The sequence below is a fragment of the Saccopteryx bilineata genome, chromosome 1 (assembly GCF_036850765.1).
Source record: "Saccopteryx bilineata isolate mSacBil1 chromosome 1, mSacBil1_pri_phased_curated, whole genome shotgun sequence".
Lineage (NCBI taxonomy): Eukaryota > Metazoa > Chordata > Mammalia > Chiroptera > Emballonuridae > Saccopteryx > Saccopteryx bilineata.
The window spans coordinates 55,202,301-55,230,035 of NC_089490.1; positions in this window are offsets into that span (position 1 = coordinate 55,202,301).

The window sequence follows — 27,735 nt, forward strand, 5'->3', positions numbered from 1 at the left end:
GTTCAGAATAGGCAACTTCATAGAGAAAACTGCTTATTGATTGCCAGGATTTAGGGCAGGGAGCAATATGGAATGATTACTAATGCATACAGAGTCTCTTTTGAGCATGATTAAAATATTTTGGAATTAGAGGTTAAGTTTTCATGTTCAAAATGATTTTGAGGGATAGTAAAATTGAGTGTTAAGATTTACTAAGTACTAAAATGTTATAGGAAAATGATTCAACATAGTCTTTTTGCAAAACTCTTTTTCCTTCAACATTCCCTCGTATCATAAATATCCCTATTTTTGAGTTCAGGCCTATAGTCAAGTGCTATATCCTGGCTAATAAGTAACCAGCTTCTCTGATCATTTGCCAAGCTAATGTTTTACAGGAATATTGCATATTGAATAATAAAAACCTTGGATACCACACATTAACTCTGGTACAATATGTATACTTTAAATTCCCCTATTTAAGTAGGAAAATTTAGTACATTTTCAGTGGGTTTTTATTTTTTTCTGTTTGCATTTCACTTAGAGCCTAAATAAACACAAAATGCTTTTCTCAATGTACAAACAGCTCCAGTGTCCTAATTTAGGAATAAAATTAGAACTGGATTAAGACCCCAATTTAAAAACAAAAGTACTATGAGAACTTAAATGATATAGATGATTTTTGAGGCAAAGAAATGACTTTTACAAAACAGACACTATGCATAGTATTATGGAAGTATTTCAGAAGATGGTGTAGGTTAAATATATGGTAAAAAAATATACTCATTAGAAAGCATTCGTAACAGGTTGTTTTTCTAGGCCTTACACTGGAATAAAGTGGTTATTAGTTATAGCATAATAATTGCCCATTTTTTAGAAAAAGGCAATTGAAATGTTTGTTTTTAAATTTTCTCAAAGCCACCAGTTACACAAGAGCAGCTTGGAAGTCTTGCTTTTTTAATTTTCAGGGCTGGTTCTAATTCAGCTGGGTAACAAAGTCTTTCAAATAGAGCTTATGAAAGCACATTTAATGTGAGACAACTAGTTAGAAAAGAAAATTATGACCTTTTAAATTATATCATCACTTTCCACATAAAAGCTTCAGCCAGCTTCTTAATTCATATGACCTTTGGAAGCCATAAAATCATTTCCCAGGGAGAGTTGATGTAGATTTGACTGAGATGGTATTCTTTCTGACCCCGAGTGCATAGGAGCCAGCCACACACAGCACAGCCCGGGAAATATCAAAATCCACTCAGCACAGGAAGAAACTTCCTGCCTGAGGAAGACTCATCTGAGCCCTGCGACAGAGGGACTTTCTAATGACAGAGTTTGTTAAGACCACTGGCTACAGGATTACTTAATCTTTATCTATTGTTTATAAACCAAGGAAAATCTTTAAACTTGCTAATTTCTATAAAAGAATGTTTCAAAATGTTAACAAATACAGGACACTGTAAATGAGAATTCTAAGAATATTTACGCATAAAAATTGAAGTCATCATAAAAAGGAAGTGCTGCCTGATGGAAAATTGGTATATTTAATGGAATTCTTATCCTTTGATAAAACAATTTTACTTTAAAACTTGGTGAGTAACATGACATTGGAAGGGCAGAGGGCTTAAAGGTTTTATATTTTAATATCTTAAAAAGGTATCCTGTGCTTAATATAAAGCCTTTCTTATACTATAGCTACTTTATAGGAAATACTAAAGAGTTGAATGAATGGGAAAATATACAACTAAATATTTTTTAATTTATGTTCAGTTATTTTTTTAACACATAGACTTATGTACACAGATGAGATCTTACTTTGGTTCATATAACATTGTAATATAGTATTTTCCTTATGTGATTACAAATTTGATAAGAACATTATGTTACACTGCTATTTAACATTCCATCATATAAATGTACTATATAATTTATTATAATATTTCATTATTACTGAACATTTAAACAGTTTTCAATATTTTTGTTATAAGTAACAATTCAGTGAACATCATTGTGGATAAAAGGTTTTCATGCATTTCAGTTTCTGTGTTTTTAGACTAGATGAACTGATACCATGTTAAATCACCTTCATCTTCATCATTGAAGATGAAAATCAATAGTCTTCTTTCCCAGATATATTAGTATTCTTTTTACACGTGTAGTCACTGAATTTGGACTATAAGCCAAGGAACCAGATTTAATATTACATTTTTACCTGGAGGTCACTGGTACTCTCTAGATTTCTTGGATGATAATTACTCTGCCTTGAATAACACTGTAAACCCATTTAGGCTAAGAAAGTGAACCTTAAACAAGAGATAACTACGATGACATAAGAAAAAGGAAGAATAAGTGATGCTTAGCTCTGGTGATTTTTAAGCTACTCTGAAAATCTTTTTATCTTATATTTTATTGCTATAAATTAAAAGTCTAAAGGAGTCTGAGGGCACAGTTTTCAAGTAGCTTTTCTTGTACAGCTTTCTCATAGAAACTACATTTTTTACTAAGTTTGAAAATTCACTGATTTGAGACATGTAGCAGCACAAAGACTTTCTTACCTGAATGAATAAACGGTTCTTTTCTATTTCAGGGAAATTTTTAAATGCTAAGCAAAGCTTGCTATCCTCAGAGGCCATATTGGCATACTGAGACAATTTCGGCCAACTGATTCCTGAGTGTTTGGCCAGCAGCTGTGGCCAAATTGATAATTGTGCTTGATTAAATTTAGTTCTCTCTGACATCATACATCACAGGGGAAAGCAGCCCCACACCTTTTTCTTAAAGGAGGGAGGAGAACTTGTATAGATGACTCAGAATCAAGGTATGATAATGACAATGAACATTCAAATGCACTGAATACAAAAATTCCTCCCAGTTTGTGGGCTAAAGAGACAATAAATTTCACTTATTGTGGACTCAAATGAACAAAATGAACTAACAAGCAAAATAGAGACAGACTCATAAATAGAAAGCGGGCTGACAGCTGGGGGCAGAGGGCTAAGTAAGGAGAGTAAAGGGATTGAACAAAAAAGGGGAAAAAAGAGAAAAACTCATGGACACGGACAACAGTGTGGTGATGTGGTGATTGCAGGGGAGAGCGGGGGAAGGTGGAGGAGGGTAAAGGAGGGATAAACGGTGATAGAAGGAGACTTGACTTGGGGTGGTGAACCCAATGCCGTGTAGTAGATGTGTTGTGGAATTGTGCACCTGAAACCTGTAGAAATTTGTTAACCAGTGTCATCCCAATAAATTCAATTAAAAACATTTAATTTGAAAAGTAAAAATTCAAAAAAGAGGAAGACAAAAGAAAATTCCCAAGTGGAACTGAGGGATATGACTCCTGTGGTTAGAGGTGACACCAGCAGGAAGTGAAGGAGAGGCTACAGAACAAGCCCTGTTAGGTCTGTTTGCCGAGGTCGTAGGCTTCACCAATTATCAGGTAGTGTTCTTGTGGAAACCAGATAAACAATATGCGTCACTGTGGCTATTTCACTTTATCATAAAAATAGAAGGAAGAATTCAATGAATTAAACATATCATGCAAGTATATGGGTCTCTCCAAGCAATTATTATATAAAAGAAGAAAGAAATTGAAATGTATTTTGCCAAAGACTGATTTTTAAAAAAATCAAACAATAATATTTTGAAATATGCAGATGTTTACCAACTCTTCCCAGAGGCATCCATGTGGCAGTGATACCTCCCTGTCAGCCTTCCATGTTTTGGATTTTTTTAGGCCAAAGAGACCAAACATCTCCTACTTTTTATTCCCAACTCAGAGACACTGATAGGAATTCTAGTCCTCCAAGATTTAAAATGTCTTTACCTTTATCACTCAACCAATAGCCTTGTAATACAGTCATCTAAAGGCGAAAGGTGTGAGGACAGAGGACTTCTGCCCTATCCTTATTCCACTTTCCTCTGATCTTTGCTTATCAACATTTGTTGATTGAAGAGGTTAGATCACGGTTTTACCTCTTTCTTGCACTCACTGAGTTTTGATGGTCCTTATACTCTCTTCTCTGAGACCTTAAGTTATTTAACAGGACCCTTCACTCATTGGTCTGAGGATTACAGAGAGGAATACAATCTGGTATTTATAATGTAAAAAAAACCTATGCACTATTTGTGCAGTTAGTCTTATCTGGCTAGTATATTTAATTTAGAAGGCATTATCTATCTGGCTCAGAAAAAGTTCGGCATAAGTGCAACCTTCCCCCTCTCTGTTACTCCCTTCCTATGCTGTTTTTTGTACTGCAAAGAAAGACCCTTGTAGTCTCCTACTTCTCCATTTGTCCCAGACTGACAAAGTCAAATCGTTGGCCTGAGAATGTTGTCAAGGGGTGATCATTGTGCTCAGTGATGTGTTTGATTAAGAAGGGAGAAAATTAAAGGGCGGGAACCACAGTGTAATAATGAAAAGAGAAATGGCTTTGGAACCAGTCAGAACTAGGTCAGAATCCTGACTGTATGGACAATTCTTTTAATCTTGATGGATGTCAGTTTTCTCAGCCTTGAAATGTACCTAATAACATCCATTGCAAAGAAATTCTGAATATACTAAATAAACTAATGTATGTGAAAGGACTGATAGGTTATAGATCAGGGGTCAGGAACCTTTTTGGCTGAGAGAGCCATGAACGCCACATATTTTAAAATATAATTCCATGAGAGCCATACAATATGTTTAACACTAAATACAAGTAAATGTGTGCATTTTATGTAAGACCAACATTTTTTAAGAACATTAAGTCTCTGAAAACTTTTTAATAATGTTGTTATGCTGTTGCTAACCAATGATGAATAAAGTACTTCTTACCATTAATGCAACTTCTGGTGCTGCATGGTTTTGCTGATGGCTTTGTAGTCTGGTTGATACATGGTGAGGTTAAGCTTCATGCGGGCGTTGAGACTTCCATGCTTTAAGTGTGACCGTAAGTTGGTCTTATCATTCTTAGATGTGAGAAAGACTGCTCACATGCATACATAGAGCCAAACATTGTCAGTACAGTAATACTCACATGCTGCCATGTGTGGTAAGTGTGGGAAGCACCTTCCAGGTTTTGACAGTCAGTTGGTCTGCGGATTGAAGTTTTTTCATTTCTCCCGACTTGTGTTTGCTCGACAACTCTGCTTGCTGTCATGCAAGTCTTTCCAAATCTTCATTCAGTGACTTGAACTTATTCACCCACATGTCTGAGGCCTTCAGGTCAGCAGCTTGTAGCTCAAAATCTCTGACAGAGACACCGAGGATATAACTCAGGTCAGCGCTGTCCACTGCACACTTGTGTGGATGAGTGATGAACTTAAAAAGACGAGTGCGCTCACGAAGTTCTCCAAAGCATGCTTTGAATGACTGCAGGGGATTATATGTGAAGCCCGCTAGCTGCTGGAGATCAAGATGTTGAGCAGGGTCACTTGCTGTGCATGTATCTTTAAACTCTCCCAGTTTTTCAAAGTATAGTAAACGACCTGTTTCAATGTCTGTGATAAAGAGTTCCAACTTGTTTTCAAATGCAAACACTGCTTTTGAAGGGATAAGACTGTATTTCCAATGCCTTGCATTTTCACATGGAGCTGGTTCAGATGTTCAGTCATGTCCATGAGATAGTACAACTTCAGGAGCCACTCAGTGTTAGCTAACTCAGGATGCTCGACATTTTTCATTTCAAGAAAAGTCCGGATTTCACTCAGACAAGCCGCGAAATAGCTGAGCACCTTCCCTCTTGACGACCAATGCACATTGCTGTGCAGAAGCAGACCAGGATAATTATTCTCAACTTCATCCAGCAGTGTTTTAAACTGGCAATCATTTAAAGCTCGAGCAACAATAAAGGTGACCACCCAAATGACCAGTGACATCACCTCACCAAGCTGTTACAGATGATCAGTATCAGAGTCAGTTTCCTTCTCTCTCCCCTTTAGTTTTATTTCTTCTACCCTCCAGGCCCTCTTTCATTGAGTATTTGACACATAGACAAAACTCAATAAATAGCTGTTTTTTAAATAAACTGGTATGAATATCCTAGTACAACCATGTTTGCAAAGTGTGTAGAAAGAAATTTTTTTATGGCCAGCCTAAATTCTTGCAATACATAGGAACTTGCTTAGGACTGCAGAATCCCCAGATACACAGTGAGTGGGTTACCATTGAGGTAAAAATTATCATCATTTTTATGTACATCAATATATAGAACTCTGGACATCATGTAGATCAGGGGTCTGGAACCTATGGCTCTCAAGCCAGATGTGGCTCTTTTGATGGCTGCATCTAGCTCACAGAAAAATCTTTCATTAAAAAAATTAATATCATTAAAAATATAAAACATTCTCATGTATTACATTCCATTCATTTCCTACCGCTCATGTTCATGGTGTGGGTGGCTGGAGCCAATCACAGCTGTCCTCTGGGACAACAACAAATTTTTATTGGATAATACATAACGTACACGGGTCATTCTGAGGTCAGAAAGTAACTTCCCTCCTTTAAATCAAGTAGTCAGCTAGCTAATTGCAGAAACCCTTTTGACGAAGAAGATGGCTAATAGAAAAAAAGATGAGGAGTGTATACTTTTCAGCAGAAATGGACAGAGGAATTTGCCTTTGTGGAGAGAGCAAGTTCTGCAGTGTGTCTAATATACAATGATAAAATTGCATCGATGAAATGGTCAAATATGAAGTGGCACTTTGACACATGCCATACTGCATTTGCATCAAAATATCCAGCAGGGGACAGCAGGAAGAAAGCATATCAAGAGATACTGTGTAGAGTGCAAGCTAGTCAGCAGCAACTTTGTGTTTGGACACAACAAGGTGACTGGAATTCAGCTAGCTTTGCTGGTGCTTTAGCAATTGTGAGAAATGGAAAGCCATTCACAGATGGGGAGTATGCCAAAACATTCATGCTTGATGTTGCCAATGAACTTTTTGATGACTTTTTGGATAAAGACAAGATAATCAAATGAAAAAAAAATGACTTTGTCAGCAAGAACTGTTCACAATCATACCATCATGATAGCAAATCAAATTGATGCAATACAAGTGAAGGACATAAATGCAGCACCATTCTTTTCTCTTGCTTTGGATGAGACAACAGATGTAAGCCATTTATCCCAGTTCAGCGTGATTGCAAGGTATGCTGTAGGTGACACACTATGTGAGGAAAGTCTTGCTGTTTTGCCTGTGAAAGAGGGGAGGATTTATTCAAGTCTTTCACTGAGTTCGCTAAAGAAAAAAAATCTGATGGATCAACTTATTTTGGTGTGTACTGATGGTTCTCTGCATGGTGGGGAAAAACAGGATTCATTTGTAGTGCTTCTCTGTGACATGAAAAGAGACCCATCCTAAGTTTTCACTGCATCCTACATCAAGAAACGCTTTGTGCTCAGATGTGAGGTGAGCCGCTTGGTAAGGTGATGTAGCTGGTCATTCGGGTGGTCACCTTTATTGTTGCCCGAGCTTTAAATGATTGCCAGTTTAAAACACTGCTGGATGAAGTTGGGAATTATTATCCTGGTCTGCTTCTGCACAGTAAAGTGCATTGGTTGTCAAGAGGGAAGGTGCTCAGCCGATTCGCGGCTTGTCTGAGTGAAATCTGGACTTTTCTTGAAATGAAAAATGTCGAGCATCCTGAGTTAGCTAACACTGAGTGGCTCCTGAAGTTGTACTATCTCGTGGACATGACTGAACATCTGAACCAGCTCCATGTGAAAATGCAAGGCATTGGAAATACAGTCTTATCCCTTCAAAAGCAGTGTTTGCATTTGAAAACAAGTTGGAACTCTTTATCACAGACATTGAAACAGGTCATTTACTATACTTTGAAAAACTGGGAGAGTTTAAAGATGCATGCACAGCAAGTGACCCTGCTCAACATCTTGATCTCCAGCAGCTAGCGGGCTTCACATATAATCCCCTGCAATCATTCAAAGCGCGCTTTGGAGAATTTTGTGAGCACACTCATCTTTTTAAGTTCATCACCCATCCACACAAGTGTACAGTGGACAGCACCAACCTGAGTTACATCCTCGGTGTCTCTGTCAGAGATTTTGAGCTACAAGCTGCTGACCTGAAGGCCTCAGACATGTGGGTGAATAAGTTCAAGTCACTGAATGAAGATCTGGAAAGACTTGCATGACAGCAAGCAGAGTTGTCGAGCAAACACAAGTCGGGAGAAATGAAAAAACTTCAACCCGCAGACCAACTGACTGTAAAACCTGGAAGGTGCTTCCCACACTTACTACAAATGGCAGCATGTGAGTATAGCTGTACTGACAATGTTTGGCTTTATGTATGCATGCGAGCAGTCTTTCTCACATCTAAAGAATGTTAAGAGCAACCTACGATCACAGTTAACGGATGGAAGTCTCAACACCAGCATAAAGCTTAACCTCACCATGTATCATATCAACCAGACTACGAAACCATCAGCAAAATCATGCAGCACCAAAAAAAAAAACCAAACCCCCCCCCAAAAAAAAAAACAAAACCCATGCAGCACCAGAAGTTGCATTAATGGTAAGAAGTACTTTATTCATCATTGATTAGCAACAGCATAACAGCATTATTAAAAAGAATTCAGAGACTTATTGTACTTTAAAAGTGTTGGTCTTGCAGAAAATGCACACATTTACTTGTATTTAGTGTTAAACATATTGTATGGCTCTCATGAAATTACATTTTACAATATGTGGCATTCATGGCTCTCTCAGCCAAAAAGGTTCCCGACCCCTGATGTAGTTACTTACGTTGGGTAGATTTGTACAAATTTCCTATTTCTAGGAAAGAGTCTCCCACGTTATACTCTTCTACACTTACTCAGAAGGTCTGAATAGTGGGGGCTTTGCCAACCTCTCCATCTCATTTCCTACCTCCTTCCTCCTTTTCTGTACTCCAGAAACTTCTAAATTATAGTTTAATTAATTCAAAAAGGACTGCTACCTCCTCAGTGTCTGTGCAAGTCCTTCTCTTCATTAGACTCATACCTCCCTCAATCATTCAAATCACAATCTATTAACTAATCCTTTAGTTTAACTGTTATTGATACTTCTGAGAAGTCTTTCTTAATCCCACCATCCCACTCTGCCCTCATGGTCCTTTGGACTATTCCATCTACCACATTTGTAATTTTTTTCTCTGTTAGTCTGTTTTCTGTCTTTCCTTCTATATTCTCATCTTTATGAGACATGAGTCACATCTTTTGATTTCTTCTGTGTTCCTTTAGGACACCACAGTTTCTGGCACATAGTAGGTGCTTAAAAATATTTATTGAAGGAATGAATGAAGAGAAGAAAGTACCTCACTAATTTACATTTGTTCTGCTTCAAGCAGTACTCCTTTCAGTAGGAAATGGTTGGATATATCAATATTTCCCACAAAGTCATTTATATAATTTGAGAAACTTGATAATGATTTAATTTTTATCTAAATCTCTGGCAATCAATACTATTAAAACCAGTTTATTATAATAAAATCCAACCAAATTTCCACTGGGAAAATACAGGAAAAAAAAACGCCCTTTTAAACAGGCAAGCTCTGAAGGTCACTCCCTTCTAATAAGTAGAAGAAGGACTTTTATTTGTTGACCTCAATTCCATTAACATTTACCCATGATTTTCAATAAGGATGCAAACACACACCTCTGGTGTCCTTCTTAGAATCTGTGTAATGTTGTAGATGCAGGTATACTTCTTTAGCAAGTACAAAGTGATTCATAAGGTATATAGTGTCATGGAAAGTTTAACAAAACAGAAGGTTACTAGAGTACAATTGCTTGACTGGTGTTACTAGGTTACTATCCAGTAAACCTCCCTCTTATCTTGAGCTTCTGGTATTTTCAGTTGCATTTAGCAAGTGTTGCAGCTACCTTATGTGTCTAATCCTGTAATTAAGAGCCTGGTCAGAAAGGTAGCTATTTCTTAATAACAGGAAGCTAGGAAGCTGAATGTTTCTTAAAAAAAAAAACAAAGACAAAAAAAACAACAACCTACAGCTAGAGAAATAGACCAAATTACTAGGAAGGAAGCTTAGGCCGATTTATTTTGATTAAAATTCCTTTTCTTAGTATATGACTGCATGCAACTTTTCTCAAGACTTACCCTACCAGTATAAATTGGAAAATCAGTGCATACTTATGGTATTAACATTTTGATCTGTCCCTAAAGGTTATCTTTTATAGCACATTTGGGAGAAAATTGGATGAATAGTGTGACTTTCAGTTATTCAAGTTCAGCACTTCCCATTATAAAAATGGAATAACAGCAACACTACTTTCCCAGATATGTAAGAACCATCCACAGACCTGAAAACAAGAAGATTGAATGAGATAATTGGTACATAAGAAATAACTGTGAACTTTAATCTTTATTTAGGCTTAACAGAGCTGTCAAAAGGAAAAAAAAACAGAAAAAAAACTCTCAAAAATAAGAAGGGCCATTCATTCAGACAGGAAATTCTCATATATGTTTTAAGTAGCTAATATGAGCCAGGGATAGTGCTGGGAGAGAGGAGGCAAAAGAATGAATGTTGTGGGGAAACAGGGTGCTGTACTCCAGAAGTCAGACCCCCAAATTAAATACTCCCAGTGATGCTGGGCAAGTGCTTTCATATATAAACAAAGTACTAGAAGAACACAAAAGAGGAAGTTTTAATGCTTCCTGGAGAAGTCCAGAAAGGCTTTAGAGAGGTGGTACCTTTTGAATAGGTGTTCATTAATGGATGCATATTTCCCCACCAAAATCTCCAATACAGTACTGAGACAATCTCCTGCATTACTGAACAGAATGTTGAAGAAAATCAAACACATCTGAAAATAGATGGCTATTATGAATTACCTTGAAAAAAAAAAGCCCTTCACAGTAGATCTTAGGTTCACATAACTCCAAGATATTAACTACCACAATTCCTAGTACTGCTATTATTATTATTCATTCACAATCTTTATTAACAAATATATATTAAATATTAAGAATTTATAGCACTAAATGCTAGGTACTAATATCACTTAATTTCCATAGCCAGATGATGAAATTATTATTCCCATATTTCAAAATTTTTAAAAAATTGAGATGGAAGAGATTAAGTAAATTGTCTACGGTTACGCAGTCAGGAGTGGTGGAAGGAGGATTCAAATTAGAACCTGACTTCAAGGTGTGTTTTCTATTCTTCTAATCCAGGGGAGTATTTGAGAAATAAAGTTTTGAAGGCATGAGACTGATGAGAAGACAAATTCTTTTCAATTCCCGGTGAAAATACAGGACTCACTATATTGCAGGTGGCCGCCATCTTGGCCAGGCTGGTTCACATTGGTTTCAGGTAGACAGTAGAGAAACTGTGGAGCCTGAAAGTGTCGGGCCATTCCCATTTATTGGAGGTGAGCAAATGAACAACAAAAAGGAAAGAGCTAATAAACAAAGGGAAATCTGCTATTCACAGTAAGGGTAAGGGAGCAAGGAAAACCACACCTCACGGTGACAGGAGAGAAATCTGGGAGAATCAGTGCCCAGGGGAAGCACCCATAACCTTATATAGGCTGTGCACACATACTTCTGCTACCTGCTCATGCACTAATCAAGCAAAGTGCTTGCTTGCAGCTGGTAAACCTGCAAACAAGCCTAACACAGCTGCCCCACAGATACCTATTCTAGTCAATACCTGTATCAAGTATACATGTGTCATTACCGAAGCGAGTTGCCTTTTTTCAAAACCCTTTAGCTAGAATGCCTTTCTTACTCTCATCCCTACTCTAGACCAAAGTCTTAAGTTAATCAATGAGCCAAACTCTAACAAATATAATGAAGAATCATGGTAAAATGATACTTGGTTAAAAGTTCACCTGGCTTAATTTATACACAAAATGGTTAAGCACAAAGTACAGCTCTGCCAGAATATTACAGTAGAACCCTCATGAAGGAGTATTGAGGCTGCATCTACAAAAATTTTGATGACTTGAACTGGAAAGAAAACAAAAATTTAACACAAAACAATGGAAAAAAAATTATGTGTCTAGTAAGTAATAGCTTAACAATAGTTCAGTCAGCAGCTAGAACCCCAGAAGCATTTTCCTCTGTGATCCATGTTCTAAAATCACCCGATCCCAGAAAGGCCCCCAGTGAAAGTCAACTCCTACAGATGTATGCTGACTCAAACAAAGAAAGGCCAGCTAAGCGTGAGTGAGACCTCACCTGGTTGAAGGAGCCACGAGCTGGTCAGTTCACCTCTGATGTGAAAGAAAGAACAGTTCACTTCTTCTCTAATTAGATACTAGCAAACTAAATGAGTAGATTCGTAGGACTAGACTATCATTTTACCACCTGGGTGAGAAAACGGGAAATGGCAGAAATATGCTTCTTCAGCAGAATGGGTACAGCAGTTAAATTGCAGATTCAGGCAGCCCAAGACAACAACTGTATAACAGAATATCTGTTTTAGACCTAAAATTTTCCTAAAACATGTTTTTATATACACTATTTTATGTTGTCAATCATCAGGTGTTTTGAGGTATGTGCTAACAAGTGTTCATTAGACATCAGTTAGTGTTTCTGACTGGATTAACCTAGTGAAAGAGCATAGAAAAGATGGGTTCATTTAAGGTTCATGACTCTGATTGCTTTATGCCTCAGTTTATTCATCTGTAACATGAGTGAGACAGACTATATCTGTCTAAAGTTACATCCTAGTATTGAGCTGAAAGTAACATGAATAAGGAAAGGAATTTTAAAGTTAAACATGCAAAATATAATTTTTATTATGAATAATTATCTTCCTTAAGATATTTTTTATGTCTTGTGTTTTGTTCCTATCTTTATAGAATGGAAATGATTAACATTATATAAACACAAAGGAAAATTGGTCAGATCCAATAGTAAAAACAGAATTATAAAAGTGTTTAACTCTTCCAGATCAATAATACTCCAAGTAATAACCTCAAAGAGAACATGTTATTAATAAACAAACTCTAATTTCAAAAAATAAATAATTTGCGATATTCTTGGCTCTAGTACTTGCTATCTTCTTTGTAGACTTTAGGACAAGAATGAAGCATAAAAAATTATTGTTATACACATCATATGTTGATTTTAGGCTCCAGTGAAGAATATGATTAGAGTTTGGCTTACAAATTGTTGATAGAAAAATTGTTTCCATAGTTTATTTGGTGATTTTCATTGAGTAACAAGTTTAGGGAGGTGAGAAAGATTCTTTTTATTTTTTGCCTTTTATATTCTATTCCACATTCTGTCCTTATATATTTGTATTAGGGGAGAATAAGGGATGATGAAATGAAAGCTTTATTAAATGAGGACTACTTTTTTTTCTGGTTAATTTTCAATCTACAGCTGAATTCCTAAGAAAAAAGACAAGTCTTCTCTGGAAATACTGCTTAGAAGACATTAGTCTATGCTGTCATTTCCAGAACAGCACAGTGGTTCATGTGTTCACTCTGAAACCAGATTTTCTGTGTTGAGATCTCTGCTCTGTGACAAAGGACAAATTCTTTACCTGTTCTGTCTCCATGATCTGATCTACAGAGTGAAAATAATGTACAGTTGTTTTGAAGGTTCAGTGAGTTAATACGTATAAAGTGCTTAAAACAACTGAATAATTGCTCAATAAGTTTTACTTATTTCCAAATATATTGCACATTTAAAAACCCTTTGTTTCATGTGAAAACTACTTTCATTTTTCTTTACTATGTTTGAAAATCAGAGATATTTAAAGTAAAAGGGAATAAAAAGAGAATTATACTAGAGGAAACAGATTTTAAATCTGACTTCAATTGAAATGGAACACTCCTGATAAGAGAAGGCCACTGTGGGGCAGCTGTATTAGGCCTGCATGTGGGGTTACCAGCTGCAAGCACTTCGCCTGATTAGTGCATGGGTGCATAGCAGTGTCACATGTGTATGCCTATACAAGGCTATGGGTGCTTGAGTTAGAGGGAGATTGGGGATTGCAGATGCACAGATGCCTGCCAACCACTGTGAGAGGCCATTTTGCTGTTTATTTGCCTGAGAGGTGGTTTCTCCTGCTTTGTGATTGTCCACCATTGTGAGACTTTATTAAACAGGAATGGCCCAACACCTTCTTGCTCTGCAGTTTTTCTACATTCTACCAGAATCAAACGTGAACCTGCCTAGTCATGACAGCAGCCACTGGCATTACGGCCAGTCATGCCAGAAGAAAGAATTGCCCATGAAACTTGAACTATTTGCTAGCAGAGGCCACCATAGGAAAGCAGAATCTTGCAGGCATTATTGTAGACACTATCCTTTTAGGGGACAGCCCAGGAATACAGATTAAAACAATCTGGTTTCTATTCTCTGTAACTCAGTGAGCTCTTCTAGGAAACCTAAGTGCTAAGAAATTAGTCAAGAGGGGAATAATCTCTATCATGTCATAAAAATAGCCATTGTACTTGCATGTATCATAATAAAACCTAAGAAATAACCTAAATGTCTCAGGGGGAATATCTGATAAAATATACCATTATAAAATTATACATAATTAACAGTATGGAAAATAAGATGTAATATTAACAGAAGAAAGGGGTTTGAAAATGTGTGTGTGTGTGTATATATATGTATATATATAATTACTGCAGCTTTTTGAAGACACATTTATAAATATTTTATGTAATTATATAATTAGAGGCAATAAAAAAACAGGAGAAAAATGTTCTGTATTGATGTTTAAAGAATGAATATAAAATTAAAACAAACACATATGAAGTACAGTGCTAAAATTAATCAAGCAATTTATGTTTTTCTCAAGCTGAAAGTTTAAATCGTAACTAGATTTTATTAATTCTTAGAGAATTTTTTACTACCTTTCTGCTGGTACTAACACTACTACTAAAACAATGCACATTTTACATGTGTGATAGGACATCTGATAAGTTATGACTAGGCAAATTTGAGGTGAGAAAACCTTTTGATGATTTTTTTTTTCCATTGCAGATGTAAATAGGGGCCTTGGCCAGTTTATACTGGACCAATGCTCAGCGGTAGAGCATTGGTCCAGTATATGCATGTCCCAGGTTCAATTCCTGATCAGGGCACATAAGAGAATCAACCATATGCTCCACCCCTCCCCTCTCTCTCCTCTCTCTATTTCTCTCTTCCTCTCCCAAAGCCATGGCTCAATTGGAGCAAGTAGGCCCCAGGCACTGAGGATGGCTCCATGGCCTCACCTCAAGTGCTAAAATAGGTTGGTTTCTGGGCAATGGAGCAACAGCCCCAGATGGGCAGAGCATTACTCTGTATGGAGCTTGCTGAGTGGCTGAGTGGATCCTGGTCCAGGCACATGCAGGACTCTGTCTCTCTGCCTCCCTGCTTCTCACTTAAGAAAAATTTAAAGATAGAAAATAAATACAAATAAATAAAATAGAAGTAAATGGGGCCCTGGCTGGTTTGCTCAGTAGACAGAGAATATTCCAGCATGCAGACATCTCAGGTTCAATCCCAGGTCAAGGCACACATGAGAAGTGAACATCTGCTTCTATTCTCCCCCCCCCCACTTCCCCTCTCTCATCCAGTGGCTCTATTGCTTTGAGTATTGACCTCAGGTGCTGAAGATAACTTGGGTGATTCGAGCATTGGCCCTACATGGGGGTTGCAGCGTGCAGGAGTCTGTCTATCTCCTTTCCTCTCACTTAAAAAAAAGAAAAGAAGAAATAGTAAATGGATTCTAGTACCAGGTATATGTATGGTACCAGGTGGGTACTAGAATTATTGGGGGGATCACTTTGTAAATTATAGAATTGTCTAACCACTATGCTGTGCACCTAAAACAAATATAAAATGATATTGAAATTAAATTATAATTGAAAAATAAAAATTAATTTTAAGAAGCATTGTGTAAGGTTAATGTGTACAACTGATACACTTAATAAACTACCAAATGATAAAAAAGAAGTAAATGGAAAATAGTTAAATGTTCAATAGTTAATTATTACAATATAAGGAGTGGAGAGTAGAAACCAACATGTACTAAATATCTATTTTGCAATATGTAAGCTTTTAAAAAATATATGACTTCTTATTTGAAAATACTACAAGAAAATTATGATTGATAATACCAAAGTCCAAGAATTTCTCCAAGACCACTCTGATCATGCTTCATACTAGCCTCTAGGAATTTCATCCAGCCACAAATATAGACTAAAAAAGATGTGTGTCCAGTCTTGACTAGATCATGAATTCTCTTACTGCTGACTTCAGCAGATTCCAACCTCATGCTTAGAAACATGACCCCACAAGGCACACCTGAGCTGGGTAGACCCAGTAATTGGACCAGCAGCTCTACTAGAGAAGCCAGCAAAAGACCACATAAGACCTCTCAATGCAAAGTGAATCATAAGGATGAACAGACACCATTTTGGGAAGAAAGAATGAAAAGGGAGAAATCATCTGGTAAGAACTTGAACTTAGAATTAATGAGAACATGTACCTCAAAAAGATCTTGAAATCAAAACAGACTTTAAGCTGGAGGAGACAGAGAAAGCATCAGCTGCAATACTTGCCTTTCTTGCTACTCGGAAGAGTAACATAGGAATGGGGAGAGGAGAGCTTGAATTTATAGGTACATTATATAGGTGATATAAAACGAGGCTAATTTTTTTGCTTATCTAATCAGTATATGAGTACCTTTCTATGTTGTGGGCTCTCTTGAAGCAGAAATTACCTTTTATTCTTCTATTTATCCTCCATTAGACATTAGTGTAATTGTGCCTGATAGTTACATAAGAAATGACACTGAATAAATAAATCATAAGAGTAGAAGGGGTTAGAGAGGTGTCCTAATCCATTATTCTGATTTCAGGTAGACTCACATAATTCAGCAAAGAAACTTTTTTCTTGGGCACCTGGAGTATTTATAGTGGGTTTTGCAGTGAGAAGGCAGAATTAGTCACTCTCTCCACCAGGCCTACACTTCCTTTCCTTAAATTTCTTTCATTTTGACTTGCAGACCGTTTGTTTGTTTGTTTTAATTGAGTTTATTGGGTGATATTGACTAATAAAGTTACATAGGTTTCAAGTGTACAATTCTATAATACATCATCTGTACAATGTATCGTGTGTTCATGAACACAAGTCAAGTTTCTGTCTATCACCATTCATCCCCCCTTTAACATCCTATCTCCCTCATCCCCCTTTCCCTCAGCTAATCAAATACTATGGGCAGATTTCTTTTCTTACTATTAAAGTTCCGCCCTTTATCTTCTCAGCCCTTCTATTAGTTTATACTTCCGACCAAGAAAATAACAGTGTTTTTGAACAATTTAGATAGAGCAAACATTAGAGCAAAATAGTAAAAAGATATTTTAATTAAGAAAAACTTGTAAGTTAAATTATCACCACCCTTGATTATTTGGATTTTTTAAAAGTACTTAAAAATTCTTTTTTCTCTGATGAGAGATGTCTTTATATTATCGTTTAAGTATTTGAATGCTCAATTGAGCAAAAAATGATAAAAAAAAAAAGAAAAAGAAAAAACTCATGGACAACAATGTGGGGATTGCTGGGAGCAGGAAGTGGAAGAGGGTAAAGGGATGATAAATGTTGACAGACGAAGGCTTGACTTGGGGGAATGGACATACAATATAGTATACAGAGATGTGCTGTAGAATTGGGTGCCTAAAACCTATATAATTATGTTAACTAGTATCATCCAATACATTCAATTTAAAAAAGAAAGTATTTGAATCCCTCTGATGTACTAGCACAATTAATTTTGTATATTGATCAAACTGTAAAATATACCATATATACATACAATTTTCCAAAATCTCCAAATTTTGGATTGCTTTTTTTTTTTCCATTTTATCTCATTTATTCCCTGGGTTTTTATTGTTGGGTTTTTGTTTTGTTTTGCTTTTGTTTTTTGCTTTGAAAAGGAGTAAGAAGAGCCTTTTCTAGTCACATCTATTTAGGAACACTTATTTGGAATGAAATAAGAATGACTTGTAATTATAGTTTAATGCCTCAAAATAAAAAACTGCGCCAAACTGCTTAACCAAATGCAGATTTGGTTGGGATTCCAGAGTTACTTCTAAGGCAAAGTCTTGGAAAGTCTGAACCATTGCTTATCTTTAATTTATGGTTCTCTGCTAATGGCAGAACTAAACTGATTGCCACTAGGTTGAAATTTTGGCTTAGAAACGTTGTGCATCACAGAGCAGACTTCAAGACAAGTTCACATTGTGGTTTTCTTCTGAGTTATGGCATCTATTTCTCTCAGCTAAAAACTCTCTCATTTAGCTATATCCAATTCTGATTAAAGAAGCCATCTACAAAAATAATCTAAGATAAAGGCAAAGTGTTGGATGAAATTTTCTGAGATTTTTGAGCTCTTTTATTTTTTCTTATTTTGGCCTCAAAAAATATTGTTTGTGGCTTCCCACCAGAAATAATCTGAAACATTTCAGCATTCTAATCTGCACAATTTAAAAGATGCATATGTCTCCAACTTTAGAGTAAAATATCTTGAGGTAGCATTATATTTTTCTCAAGTTTTCTCAAACATCCATACCTTTGGCACTTTAAGAAAATATCTTTACAAAATGAAATTTTCCCTATCATGTCTGAATTTGTACCTGGATCAACTGAGCTCAGTCTCCCAAGGAACCAAAAGATGACCAAGGTGACTAGGGGGCATTGAAGGCACTATGGCTTCATTCCAGCATTCAATACTTGCCCCTAGTGAAGTACATCATTACAGGTCGCTAGCAGGAAACAAATGACACACTTATATTGGGCTTTCTGAGGAGAGATTAGTAAAGGTACTATTTATGAAGATAAAGGCAACATGAGGAAACCATAAGCACCTGGAAGCTAAGAACAGCAGTGTTCAGGAGGAGGGATTGATGCCATTGTGTGCCAGAGGGGGCAAAGAGAGGAAGCAGTTAATCAGAACATAGGGACAAAGGGCAGCAGAGAGATTCATGAAGAAGGCTGTTGGCAGGAGCTTGGCCCACAGTGGAGCGAGGGTTGCATCCAGCCCACAGTAAACTCATCATTGAGTTCCACAGCTAGGATCAGAGGATAAGAATAAATCTATTGATGTAGGTCAGCCTTCTTGGAGAAACAGCAGAGTGAAGTCTGGACTAGAAGGAGCAGATAGATGAGATACAAAATTAGTTGGAATTGATCTCCAAACTCCAGGATAATGGCCATTGCTAATACATATGCACTTCTGTGTGAATTGAAAAAAAGAATAAATTACCATAAATGGGTAGACTTAGACCTATTAGTGCACAGGCCTGTGATTCTGTGAGAATTATAAAAACACTCTTCTTCTTCCAGGAAATAGAGCCCAATGTTTGGGTACACAGCTGGAAAGCATATAGAGGACTGGATAATAGTCCCTATTAATCCCGCTCCCCTTGGTCGAGAAACCTGACCAAGAATATCAGGAGCAGACCCTGATTGATCTAAGCCAGTTAAAGTAATGGCATTTTCTTCTTGTCAGAGTTATTGGTTCAACAATGGGTGCAGAATCTAGCCCAAGACCATCAACATCTGACTGTCCAATGGTCATGTCCAGTGGTTCAAGGGTAGGCACATGTCTAACGTTCAGCTGATTAAAATGAAGTACAACTTTTTGTCTATGACTGCTTAAAAAGAAGTGCTTTCACCTTCCCAAAAATCAATGAGAAAGAGTGCTTTCCTGGTAAGTTCTAGCATTTACCATAAGGGAAGTCAGCCTAAAAATGGGCCTGATATTTAGAGGGAGAAAATCATTCAATGTTTATAATACCATGAGTGTCAGAGTCAAACTATGCCTGAAGTCTGCTCTGTCTTTGTATTTTTTAATTACATTAGTCAATAAATTTCCTTTAGTTTTAAAGATAGAGTTGAGTTTTCTGTTGCTTGGAAACAGGGACTACTTAGAGTTCTTGCCTTCTCAATTATGGACAACTTAGGCTTTTTCAGCTTCTTCATTATCTCAAACACATGGGACCAGGAAAATTTTTCAAAAATCTATTTAACCCAAACTACATCTTCAGCTGAAACCAGCTTGATGTTCAGTCATTCTTTTATGTCTGCTCTTCATGGTATTCGCTTAGAAGTAAAAGTGCCTGATAAATTCTTTTACATACCCCAAGTCATGTTTTCTTGCTGATGCCATCTTTAGCAAAATTGCTATGGAAATATATTTTATCATCTATCATAAAAATTATGTTTGCATTTGTATACTTTGCCTCCTCTGAGTAGACACCTACCCAAAGTTTCTTTTTCAAGCCCAGTGGATTTTATTTTAGTGATTTGTATATTCTGCACTTAAATTGATTAAACACAAATGTGAAGGTATAATTTAATAACATTATCAGAGACATTGCTGTAAGAAATCAAATACTAACTAAAGTTTAGCAACTCAGGAATTCAGTTAATTTTAACTGAAATTCAGGAAACCAGCTTTCAAAAGTAGAATAAAATGTGGCAGCTCTAATTTCCATAGTAATCAGAGCTTGTCTAAACTCTTACAACAGCCTTTTAACAAGTCTTCTTGTATATAATCTTGACCTCTTCGAAACTCCTCTCAACATCACCCCCAGGGAGTTGATAGTCATTCCCCTCATTTGGGAAAAACTGGCACATAATAAACCCTCAATAGACATTGGTAAGATTCTTGCTTCATAGAATTGTGTTCAGGCTCCTTAAGAAGAGAGAAAGGAAGAAATTGTGTTCAGGCTCCTTAAGAAGAGAGAAAGGAAGTAATTGTGTTCAGGTTCCTGAAGAAGAGAGATAGTCTTTAGTGTTTTGCCTGGATTCCAGCCAATCTCTCTGGTTTCCTCCCCTTCTCTCCCTGCCTTATAGTTTACTTCCCTGCCTCTTTTTTTACCCAACTCTTTTTTCTATATATGTCCTTCATTCATTGCTACCCTCTGCCTGAAATGTTTTCTCAGTCTCTCCTCAATAAGCTTCCCAGCTTTATCCATGTTTAAGGCTGTGTCACCTGGCACCTCCTCTAAGAAAGCTTCTTTCCTTTTTCCTCTTCTGTTAATTGCTTTATTTTTAGTTCTGGTCCAACAATCTTCTATGATTATATTTTTTTGCATGAACTTACCCACTAGACTGATTAATGACAACAGGGACAATATCTTACCCCCCTTTGTATTCCCATTAGAGAGAGAGAGTAGGCACTTAAGAGATTCCATATACCAAAGAACATTTTTATCTCCTTATCCAGGTAAGAAACTCCCCAAGCATTTAATTTTATAAAATATGGCTGAGTCAATTCAGAAGGAAATTAGTTTGCACTCAAGTTAGATAGTGAATGAAAATTTTTTATGAGCTGTGAGCAGGTTTGACAAATTCAAATAAAATAGTCAAATAACATTTAGAACTGGAAGTAACATCTTGTTTTTCCAGATACTATCATAAACAGTGTCTTTCAGTAGCTCATTTCAAATATTTTGGGATACCACTATGATGGTACCTTCCAAAAAAAAAAAACCCAACAAAGAAAAAACAACTATTAAAAAATCTGTCTTACAAAATAATTGTGGCCCTGGCCGGTTGGCTCAGTGGTAGAGCATCAGCCTGGCGTGCAGGAGTCCCGGGTTTGATTCCTGGCCAGGGTTCACAGGAGAAGCGCCCATCTGCTTCTCCACCCCTCTCCCTCTCCTTCCTCTCTGTCTCTCTCTTCCCCTCCCACAGCCAAGGCTCCATTGGAGCAAAGTTGGCCCAGGCACTGAGGATGGCTCTGTGGCCTCTGCCTCAGGTGCTAGAATGGCTCTGGTCACAACAGAGCAACGCCCCGGATGGGCAGAGCATCGCCCCCTGGTGGGCATGCCGGGTGGATCCCGGTTGGGTGCATGCAGGAGTCTGTCTGACTGCCTCCCCGTTTCCAGCTTCAGAAAAATACAAAAAAGAAAAAAAAAATTGTTGGTAGAAAAAGTTCAATTCTAAATTTTGAGGGACTTTATTTCAGTTGCTTAGGTTGTCATCTCTGTTGGGCAGATATTACAAGGAAAATTTTAAAGTGGCGTAAGATAGACTTTTTAGCTGAAACTTAAGAACCTCTATCTTCTTTTTTGAAATCCTAGAATGAGTATAATTTTCTTGTCCAAGGATTTTTACCCTGCAGGCAAAGAGACTTCCTTTCACCATAAGCTATTAGTGATGGCAGAGCAGATGACTGGACACTGAACCAAAATGAGTGTCCACTGTGAAGCCAGCTGCAGCACATGGTCTCAGCATGGGGACCATGAAGTAAAGCAGACCGGTGCAACTGATCAGCTTGACTAGGGAGATATGGCCAGGGGGTTATTAACCTTGCAGGAAATATTGGGGTGCTTTTATGATCAGGAAGCTTGTGGCTGGCCATAAGGTATAATTGGCCCTGTACATAGGTGAAGAACACAGTGTATAACTGAGAGAAAGCAATGCGTGGTAGCTGTGGCAGAGAACATTTTTAAGGGTAAAAACAGTCTTATTATTTTTAATAACTAGACACTGGGGCAAAAATAGGTAGCCCAAGGGGTCCCATAACTAATAGAGACCAGATTGAGACTCAAGAAAAGAATGCTAAGGCTGGACCAATGAGGCAAAAGAATGCAGGGACCAAGACTGACTGTAGTCAACATGGGCCATGGGGTTTAGGGCAGCAACATTGGAGATGAACCACACCACTTATTCTCTACTCTGGTTAGTTATATGTGCATCCAAAATCACATGGATATGTTTTACCCAGAATGCCACTCAGATTCTTTTAAATTAATTAATTACCTTTTAATTTCTAAAATCCTACCTTAAATGTACTAAAAACTGTTCTTTAAGAGAAAAAATAGTGCCAATTTAATTATGATATATTGTTAAATGTATGATGCAAATTGATTATATGGAATAGAAATGTTTTTTTTTCTTTTTTTTGTTTTATATGCTTTTATTTTTTTTTAGTTTTTATTTATTTACTTACTTTTTAAATTAATTTTAATGGGGTGACATTGATAAATCAAGGTACATATGTTCAGAGAAAACATCTATAGGTTATTTTGACATTTGATTATGCTGCATTCCCATCACCCAAAGTCCAATTGTCTTCCGTCACCTTCTAACTGGTTTTCCTTGTGCCCCTCCCCTCCCCCAACCCCCTCCCTCTCCTCTCCCCACCCTGTAACCCCCACACTCTTGTCCATGTCTCTGAGTCTCATTTTTATGTCCCACCTATGTATAGAATCATGTAGTTCTTTGTTTTTTCTGATTTACTTATTTCGCTCAGTATATTGTTATCAAGGTCCATCTATGTTGTTGTAAATGATCCGATGTCATCATTTCTTATGGCTGAGTAGTATTACATAGTATATATGTACCAAAGCTTTTTAATCCATTCGTCCACTGACAGACACTTGGGCTATTTCCAGATCTTTGCTATTGTGAACAATGCTGCCATAAACATGGGGGTGCATTTCTTCTTTTCAAACAGTGCTATGGTGTCCTTGGGGTATATTCCTAAAAGTGATATAGCTGGGTCAAAAAGCAGTTCGATTTTTAATTTTTTGAGGGATCCCCATACTGTTTTCTACAGTGGCTGCACCAGTCTGCATTCCCACCAGCAGTGCAGGAGGGTTCCCTTTTCTCCACATCCTTGCCAGCACTTATTTTGTGTTGTTTTGTTGATGAGCGCCATTCTGACTGGTGTGAGGTGATATCTCATTGTGGTTTTCATTTGCATTTCTCTAATGATTAGTGATGTTGAGCATTTTTTCAAATGCCTATTGGCCATCTGTATGTCCTCTTTGGAGAAGTGTCTATTCATTTCTTTCACCCATTTTTTGATTGGATTGTTTGTCTTCCTGGTATTGTTTTACAAGTTTTTTATAAATTTTGGTTATTAACCCCTTATCAGACGTACTATCAAGTATATTCTCCCATTGTGTAAAAATATTTTGTACAGCTAAAGACAATAAGAACAGAATAAAAAGAAAAGTTTTTATAAAAGTCTTAGAACCTAGAACCTATAAAATATATAAAATATGGTACCTGGATTCAGTCAGTTCATTTTGACAGTAAGGTTTGAATAAGTATTAACTTGAATGAGTTGCCTAGGATGCCATGTAACTTAGGAGTACTCTTGCGGGTTCATAAACAGGCAATCAACTCAGATTGAAAATGTTCTTATCAGTAGGGCAGGGGTTGGGAACCTATGGCTCACGAGCCAGATGTGGTTCTTTTGATGGCTGCATCTGGCTCACAGACAAATCTTTCATAAAAAAAATAATAACGTTAAAAATATAAAACATAAAAAAAAATAAAAAATAAAAAAAATAAAATAAAATAAAAAAAAAATATAAAACATTCTCACTTATTATAATCCATTCACTTCCTACCGCTCATGTTAATGGTGGCTGGTGGCTGGAGCCAATCACAGCTATCCTCCGGGACAACACCAAACTTTTTTTTTTTATAATTTTTCTTTTTAAATTTTTATTTATTCATTTTTTTTTAGAGAGGAGAGAGAGAGGGAGAGAGAGAGACAGAGAAGAGAGAGACAGAGAGGGAAAAGTGGGGAGGAGCTGGAAGCATCAACTCCCATATGTGCCTTGACCAGGCAAGCCCAGGGTTTTTTGAACCGGCAACCTCAGCATTTCCAGGTTGACGCTTTATCCACTGCGCCACCACAGGTCAGGCAACACCAAATTTTTATTGGATAATGCATAACATACACAGGTATTGTGAGGTCAGGAAGTAAACTTCCCTCATTTTAATCAAGTAGTCAGCTAGCTAATTGCAGAAACCCTTTTGATGAAGAAGATGGCTAAAAGAAAAAAAGATGAAGAGTATTGTACTTTTCAGCAGGAATGGACAGAGGAATTCGGCTTTGTGGAGAGAGCAGGCTCTGCAGTGTGTCTAATATGCAATGATAAAATTGCATCAATGAAACAGTCAAATATAAAGCGGCACTTCGACACATGCCATACAACATTTGCATTGAAATATCCAGCGGGGGACAGCAGGAAGAAAGCATGTCAAGAGCTACTGTGCAGAGTGCAAGCTAGTCAGCAGCAACTCCGTGTTTGGACCCAACAACGTGACTGGAATTCGACTAGCTTTGCTGGTGCTTTAGCAATTGTGAGAAATGGAAAGCCATTCACAGATGGGGAGTATGCCAAAACATTCATGCTTGATGTTGCCAATGAACTTTTTGACGACGTTTTGGATAAAGACAAGATAATCAAACAAATGAAAGACATGCCTCTGTTGGCAAGAACTGTTAACAATCGTACTATCATGATGGCAAATCAAATTGAGACAATACAAGTGAAGGACATAAATGCAGCACCATTCTTTTCTCTTGCTTTGGATGAGTCAACAGACGTAAGCCATTTATCCCAGTTCAGCATGATTGCAAGGTATGCTGTCAGTGACACACTATGTGAGGAAAGTCTTGCTGTTTTGCCTATGAAAGAGACAACAAAAGGGGAGGATTTATTCAAGTCTTTACTGAGTTTGCCAAAAAAAAAAAAATCTACCAATGGATAACCTTATTTCAGCGTGAACTGATGGTGCTCCATGCATGGTGGGGAAAAACAGAGGATTTGTAGCGCTTCTTTGTGAACATGAAAAGAGAATCATCCTAAGTTTTTACTGCATTCTACATCAGGAGGTGCTTTGTGCTCAGATATATGGCAACCAGCTTTGTGAGGTGATGTCGCTGGTCATTTGGGTGGTCACCTTTATTGTTGCCCGAGCTTTATATGATCACCAGTTTAAAACACTGCTGGATGAAGTTGGCAATAATTATCCTGGTCTGCTCCTGCACAGCAATGTGCATTGGTTGTCAAGAGGGAAGATGCTCAGCCATTTCGTGGCTTATCTGAGCAAAATCTGGACTCTTCTTGAAATGAAAAGCATCGAGCATCCTGAGTTAGCTAACACTGAGTGGCTCCTGAAGTTCTACTATCTCGAGGACATGACTAAACATCTGAACCAGCTCAATGTGAAAATGCAAAGCATTGGGAATACAGTCTTATCCCTTCAACAAGCAGTGTTTGCATTTGAAAACAAGCTGGAACTCTTCATCGTTGACATTGAAACAGGTTGTTTACTACACTTTGAAAAACTGGGAGAGTTCAAAGATGCATGCACAGCAAGTGACCCTGCTCAACATCTTGATCTCCAGCAGCTATTAGGCTTCACATCTAATCACCTGTAGTCATTCAAAGCACGCTTTGGAGAACTTTATGAGTGCACTCATCAATACATCACTCATCCACACAAGTGTGCAGTGGACAGTGCCGACCTGAGTTACATCCCCGGTGTCTTTGTCAGAGATTTTGAGCTACAAGCTGCTGACCTGAAGGCCTCAGACATGTGGGTGAATAAGTTCAAGTCACTGAATGAAGATCTGGAAAGACTTGCATGACAGCAAGCAGAGTTGGCGAGTAAACACAAGTGGGGAGAAATGAAAAAACTTCAACCCTCAGACCAGCTCATTGTCAAAACTTGGAAGGTGCTTCCCATCACATACCACACACTGCAGCATGTGAATATTGCTGTACTGACAATGTTTGGCTCTGTGTATGCATGTGAGCAGTCTTTCTCATATCTAAAGAATGTTAAGACCAACCTACGATCACCTTTATCAGATGGAAGTCTCAATGCCTGCATGAAGCTTAACCTCACCACATATCATATTAACCAGACTGCAAAGCTATCAGCAAAACCATGCAGCACCAGAAGTTGCATTAATGTTAAGAAGTACTTTATTCATCATTGTTTAGCGACAGCATAACAAGGTTATTAAAAAGTATCCAAAGACTTACTGTTCTTTAAAAATGTTGGTCTTACATAAAATGCACACATTTACTTGTATTTAGTGTTAAACATATTGCCTTGCTGTCACGGAATTAATTTCAAAATATGTGGCATTCATGGCTCTCTCAGCCAAAAAGGTTCCCAACCACTGCAGTAAGGTATGTAATATGATGCCAAATTGGCAAAACCTTTTATAAGATGAAGATGGAATATCGTTTTTATTCAAGTATCACACAATGTTTAATCCTTGCCTTATTAGTATCAAACCTGGGAAAAGGATATTTGAATGAAGAAGCATGGCTTATTCCCTATTCTTTCCTTTTAAATTATTTCTGTGCTACTCACTACTACCATCACCATCGGTTTCATTCCATGTTCTCTTAACAATTGCTGACAATTGAGGCCAATGTTTCTCAACCTGTCTGCACATCAGAATTACCTTAGAATAGACATTTGAAAATAAATATTTCTAAAATTTAAAAGCTTGATAATACACTCTGTTGGCCAGACTATAGAGACTCTCTCAAACATAGCTGGTAGGAATGTAAAATTTGTATAACCCCTTTGGAATAGAGTTTGGCAATATTTATCAAAAGCCTTTTGACCTAGAAATCTCACTTTTAAGAATTTAACCCAAGGGAGAAACTGCTACAAATACAAAAAATAAATAAATAAATAATGACTGTATTCAACAGGATATTCACTGTGGCATTATTTGTCATGGCAAAACACAGAAACTACCCAGGTCTGAGGATCATCTCTCAGAATGGATATGGAGTAAAAACAAGCCAAGGTGCAAATTAGTCTGGTACAGAGACATTCCACAGAACAATTAGTCTGTTAAAAATGGGATTTTATGAAAGGTTAAATGAAGGTAGAGGATACTTTGGACTAAAGAAATCTTAAAAAAAAAACAAAACAGGACACTGTTTAGTGTGTAGAAGGTGTCTAATACTTGATTGGATCCTGATTTTTTAAATCAGCTAAGAAATACATTACTAAAAAG